We start from the raw sequence: 6325 nt of genomic DNA on the forward strand, positions 1-6325 counted from the left end.
TTTTGGGTGTGGAATGTCAACAATCAATAAAGTCCAAGAGACCTTCGAAGATGAATCCAACGATCACACATTATATTTATATGTAACATCTTTCTAAATAATAGAGTAACTCACACTTATCTTTCATATCTAGTTGCTCATTCCAACAATGGTATCAAAGTGGGTGTACTCCTTCCTTGATTAGTTTGAACCACTAGCTTTGTGTTCTTTCTCTGTCAGTCAGGCCTGCTCCATTTCTGCTCATCTCACCACTCTGCCTATTTTATTGCTGCATGGCATAAATTCTCCTTCCCTCAATGCTATCTGTGCCATTATCCACTTGGCCATTTATGCCATTCTCTGTTTTTCATGCTTCTAACTTGCACTAGACAGTTGCTGGCCCACTCAGACCTATCTCAAATCTATCCTACATGTGCATTATAATTCCCTTTACCCACTCTCCTAATGCTCATTCTAATTCGCTGTGAATCTTGCAACCCTCGCAGTTGGTTCCTAGACTACCAAGAATTCTCTAAATATGTTGGTGCCTCTCTTCACCAAGGCTTCACTCACATAATACACATTGTTCTTATACAAGTGAAAATAACACAATCCTTTGATTTTTTTATTGGGCCCTTGTCCTGAAGACCTGGGCGGACCAGATTATTGTCCATCGACTGTGGCATCTACATAATCATCTTGTATTTTGAGAGTCAAGTTTTACTGTGTGCCAAGAAGGCATGAAGACTGAGAGAAAGAGTGTCACGAGAACAACAATTGACAACAATGTTTCTATGAGAATTGAAGGAGGTCTGGTGAAGGATTTTTTTGGTTGAGGACTAAGCCAAATTATTTGCCACCAATTGGTGAGGTGTATGCTGCCACATTTATTTTTCTAGACATTTTCTTTTGACTAACCATTGTTGCTCCTTATTTTGGCATTTACTCAATTTGAAATTGTAATTCCTCACCCCTCTGCAAACTGTTCCATTTTCTGGAGTGGACGACAAGATTATTCTTTACCAGGGAAACTCCATTCTTACTTAAATATTTGTCATTATGGCCTAGCCCCTTTGCAAAATAGGTCTGCCACTTCAACATGTCATGCTATTGGTTGTCTACCATCTCTTTAACACCAAAAACAATCCATGTTGCTACTATGAACATATTTGAAATATTCTCTACATGGTCGTCCTCTATTATGCCATGCCATTATTTGCATAATATTGCCTATGTTTTGTTTGTTACTCTTGAAGATCCAATTTTTTATTATCAGTGAAATTGACATCCAATTACTTCTCCCAGGAAAAATTGTGTCAGTTAGTTCATTATCTAACACATTTTCACATAGTTTCGTCGCTTGTGATGTCAGCGAATGATATTTGAGAGATGCAAACACCTATATGATCAGCCAAGCTAGACATTTGAAGGTGAGAAAACTGCAAACTGGAATGTCTGAGGAAAAATGCACACATAATTACCTCATTGCTAATACAAATTTCTTCACCGTTTGGGTGGATTCAATCATGAAACCTAGCACACTCGCAGTATTGCTTGACATTTCAGACAAAAAATAGTGCTCACTTTGGAGAATGCATGACTATTGTGCTTGAGCACCCTGGACTTGATCAATCTCAATTTGAAACTATTCCAAGTGCATAATAAGGTGAAGAAATTGGTAAGGTTAGGGGGAAATGAGAAGGTATTCATGGTTGTTGATTATCAAAGCTACAAATATACCATCATCAAATTGGTAGAAGAATCTCTTACATGTCCTCTCTGATTATGCTTGAGGTACCCTTATAATTTTGTTGTCCCTTTCAGCTATATGTTATATAGCTAAGAACTCTTTGAGGGTGTTATTTTCTATATTTGAGACCAAGGCCTTCTACTTGCACTTATTAAGACTTTTCATAGCCTTTTTTGTGCATGGAGTTTTCTCTTATTTTTAATGTGCTCATCATTTTATCATTTTTTGAGCTTGAAAATGGTCGAACTTGATGATGCATTAGAGTTTTTGAATACCCTAATTCATTCTACTATTGATGGGATCGTAAAAATCAGAAAACCCACTCTAACTGACATTCAAACATGTCTACAACATGCACATGAAATGATCGAGTTTTTGCAACTTGAGTCGCAACTACAATACGATGATTTACAACAAAAAAGGCATCATTATGAACTTGTTTTTGTTCAGAAAAATCCTCTATTTGAGGTTGAAAAAGACACCCATCATCATCCAAAAAGTGATTAAGTCAATAAAGTTGAGGTTGATCCCCATCAAGTGCCCAGTGGAAGAGCTGATTTGCATGAAGATGTAGAAGTTTAGTCTACACTTCCCAAGCCCATCATCAAACCTTGGGAAGAGATTGTCAGCAATAAGCACATAACTATTATTAAATATGACAAGGGTGTGAGCTTTAATATTCTAGATTACTCAAATCCCATTCAATTTCAGAGTATTGGATTTCTTGAAGATGATTCATATTACCTAGTCTAGATCCTGCTCTTTCACATTCATAATAAAAAATTGTCAAATGCCAATAATGTGATTAGGTTGGCCATGTGAAAGATCATTGTTTTGAACTTCACCCGTGTGATCATTGTGGTCGAAACACTCATCATTCAAAAACATTCCTTGGAAACAAGCCTCTTGCAAGAACAAAGATTCACCTTGGATGGATCACTTCTTGGAAATGGGCTTGAACAACTAAGAAGATATTTCTCTCATACCACAAAATTTGTTCTAGAATATTGATGGGTCTTGTAGTTGAGTTTTCTTCAGTGTCTCACCTTGTATTTGATAGAGGGAGAATTGATGATAATATAAAATCTTCAAAGATACATCAAGCGAGCTTGGGTCATATCCTAAACTGTTGCCTGAGCCTACAACCAAAGACTACCATACATAGATTCAAAGTTGTAGCTGGTGAGCTCCAGTATTGTAGCAATAATGCTACAACTCCTGGGGCTTCCTGTCTCTTAATTTTATCAACCCGGTAGTTCGTACAAACTTGGAAGCGACGGTGCTATATGCACAAGTACTAGCTCTTGTCGCAGCTGTCACTTGGTCAGCTGGCACAAGTCCGCTAGGGCTCAAGCCAACTTCTATAGGCTCTCAGAAGAAGCTTGCTAATTGATGGACGAAAGCTATCTCAAAGAAAACTAATCTACTTGGCAAAAATGAACTGAAAGCAAATCAAAGCATAGAAACCCTAGGAAACCCTAATTTGACTAGTCTAACCTCTATGATGCAAAGAATGTGAATGAAACTTCTACCAATGATGCCATTACTTCTAATGAGTGAAAGTGCATGAATCTAAGCTACTTGCATCTTAAAAGACATGTTTTTGTATTTTTTCTTTAAGTGGATGGAGTGATTGTGATTTTGTGTTTATTAGGGTTTGGTTGTGCAGATGTGATGCGGAAGGAAGGGAAGCTTGGGAAAGGTTGGGGAGGCTAGGAGAGGTTCCCAAGGATCCTTAGCAACCATCCATAGAGGTTCCTCATGCTCAGAGGCTCAGCAACCGAGTGAGTGGCCTCCTACAGGATGTCTGCAGGGGATCCTATAGGAAACGCAGGGATTTCTACAGGATGTGCTGTAAGTGGAAGTTTTGGGTGATGGTGAAGGGATGGAATGGTTTGGGTGGATAGGTAAGGTGGAGATGAGACTTGTGATGACTCAGGGGCAGAGAAATAGGACAGAGAATGAGTGCACGAAGTGGTTGGTGGATAGAAGGATGGGATCAACAAAAGGACAAAAGGATGAAGCTACGTGGTAGTGAATGAGTTGGAAGGCGAACAACAATGTAAAACCTATGAACAACAATGTAAAACCGAGAAAAAGGAATGTGCATGAAGCTGTGATGAAGGTGTATGGTGCAAGAGTGAAGTGCATGGAAAGATCTATCATAAACGAGACTATGTTGCAGCATGTATAAAGTGAAGAACTGCGTATTTTTGTGGTTGGTATAGGCTGCACTCCAATCTCCAAACAGAGATGGCAGTGGAGACTTTCTCAACCTTTTTCCTTGGAGCTCCAATGTATTATCAACCTGCTAGTCTAACTAAACAACCGAAAGCAATTCAACCATAAGCTAAACTCATTCAATCCCATAAAAACTAACTCAGCAAACCTGTAATTTCGAATTTCATGGTAAAGCAATGAAATAAAGTGCTGAAACAAAAAGGAATTAACATTACAACACAGAGGAGGTCTGTTGCTCTCTTAAAAACTCAGAATTGGATCAAAAGCTGCCTGTCTCTATTGAATAATCATGAATCTAATGACATGCCAAAACTGGCTTACAAGGAGCAAAAACTGAGCTACAACATGACTAACCAAATTGACTAACTAGCTAACCCCAAATTGACTAACTAGCTACAAAAAATGACCACCCACTAGCTACAAAAATGACTACTAACTAGCTCCCTAAAATGACTAACAACCAGCTAACCCAAATGAGGCCCTAAGCCTCCTTATTTATACAACTTGAGGACCCAACAGTCCTCCTAAAATTTAGGGACTTGGCTGCCCAAGACTTGTAGTTAACAGCAGTCCAACTTGACTTTCTTGGCTGCCCTTGAGCTGATTGATTCGGTGGCCCTTGAACTCCGAGTTGATGGTGGAGAATTCGAGGTAAGGGCCCATAAATGAGGGGGACACCTTCCTACAAATCCTCTAGCTTGTTCTCCCACGAATTTGGCTGCCAAGTGCTCATTAAGACCTTCAAATTTGTCTCCAAGTTGACCAACAAGGCTACACAAAGCACCCATTAGACTTGTTGGCATAATGACTAACCAAATTCACTCTATTAACATAAAAATAATCAAAAACATGCAATAAACAAATGAGAATGGTGGACTAAGCCAAATTAGGAGGTTGAATGAGCCCAAATAATTGTACATTTTTGGGGCTCATCATCACCCCCCTACTGAAAGTGTTGCTCATCCTCTGAGCAACCAATATCTCTCCTCATCTTTGATGGCCCTGGTGGCTTCCTTGGCTAATCATCTCGGCCGATTTCTCCTTTGGCTTCCTTCTTTCAAACTTCCTGTAGAACCAGTTTGCTGGCTTCCTGTAGAAACAGTCTCTGTCTTCTTGTAGAAACAATCCTCTGTCTTCCTGTAGAAACAGTCTTCAATGTTTTTGCCTGCTTGACTGAAGATGCCTTCTCATTGACCTGTGCTGTGGTTGCCTTGGGTGTGTCCCTACTTGTTTGGCCTTTTTCAGTCTTCTCTGCTCGTGCTTGCAACCGCTTCTCCCTTGGCATTTGTGTTTTTACTTAACCCACAGCTTTGGCTTCAGCAGCTTGTCCTCTTTCTTGCTTTTTCTGTGGTTTTTCCGGTGATGTTTTTCACTCTATCGAATCTTGCCATAGAAAAGATAATGGGCTTTTTACGGTCATTAAAAATACACATGTGTTCAGCTGCCTGTTCCGGATTGAACAAGAGTTCTTCAATTGAACCATGTAAAGCAGTAAGATGGTGCTGCTTCTCTATATAAGGGAAATAAATCTGCATGTCTGCTCCAGGAGAAACAATGTTGAATCTGGGATCAAAAACATCAATTCCATGAACCACACGATAAAGACTAGGAAGGGTGAAAGCAGTGTGGCTCTCATACTGTCCCACAATATCCTTGCTTCCAGCAATGTGCTAGTGATAATAAAATCTGCATGATTCATTGCAATTAGCTTCTGCAGTAATTGGCAAGAGAAATGGTATTTTCCTTCATATTGTTTCACTATATGTCTGAATATGGGTATTTGGTCTTCTCCAAAGCATGGGCTGTGTTGCACTGAGTGATTTCTTGTCTATGTGAAATCAGAGATGCAACCAAATTTCCATCATTGTAATTGCCAATGATCAGATCATGTTGACCTTTTAGCTCTGCCGTTACTTCATTTAATACACCCTCTGAAAATCTTTCTGAGTAAGGCCACACACCAAATCGAGAAACCCATTTCTGCAGAGCTCATTTTGCTGTTGTAAAGGGTACCCGGAGTATCCTTGAATGTTGTGTTCCATGAATTCTTTCAATTCGTTGATTGCATGTTGTACCATAGGCCTCAGGAATCAACCGAGTCACCACAATAATTTCAGGTTTGATCTCCAGTCCTTGATGTTTTATCTTTAGCAACATTTCATTCTTCAATGCATGGGAAAACAAGTCCACCACCTCAGGGGTTTCCCATAACTTCTTGGAGTCCGAAGGTTCTTTTCTAATGAACCCTCCTAGCATGAAAAAAACTCTGTTTTTGTTGTTCTGAACTCGCCTGCTTGTGTACAGAAGGAGGACTTCGGGATTTCTCTACACAGAGCGCAGAGCTACGTCTCTGTT

This window comes from Pinus tabuliformis, chromosome 9 (assembly GCF_031772625.1).
Source record: "Pinus tabuliformis cultivar Carrire ecotype Pingquan chromosome 9, CPIR1, whole genome shotgun sequence".
In the NCBI taxonomy this organism is placed as follows: Eukaryota; Viridiplantae; Streptophyta; class Pinopsida; order Pinales; family Pinaceae; genus Pinus; species Pinus tabuliformis.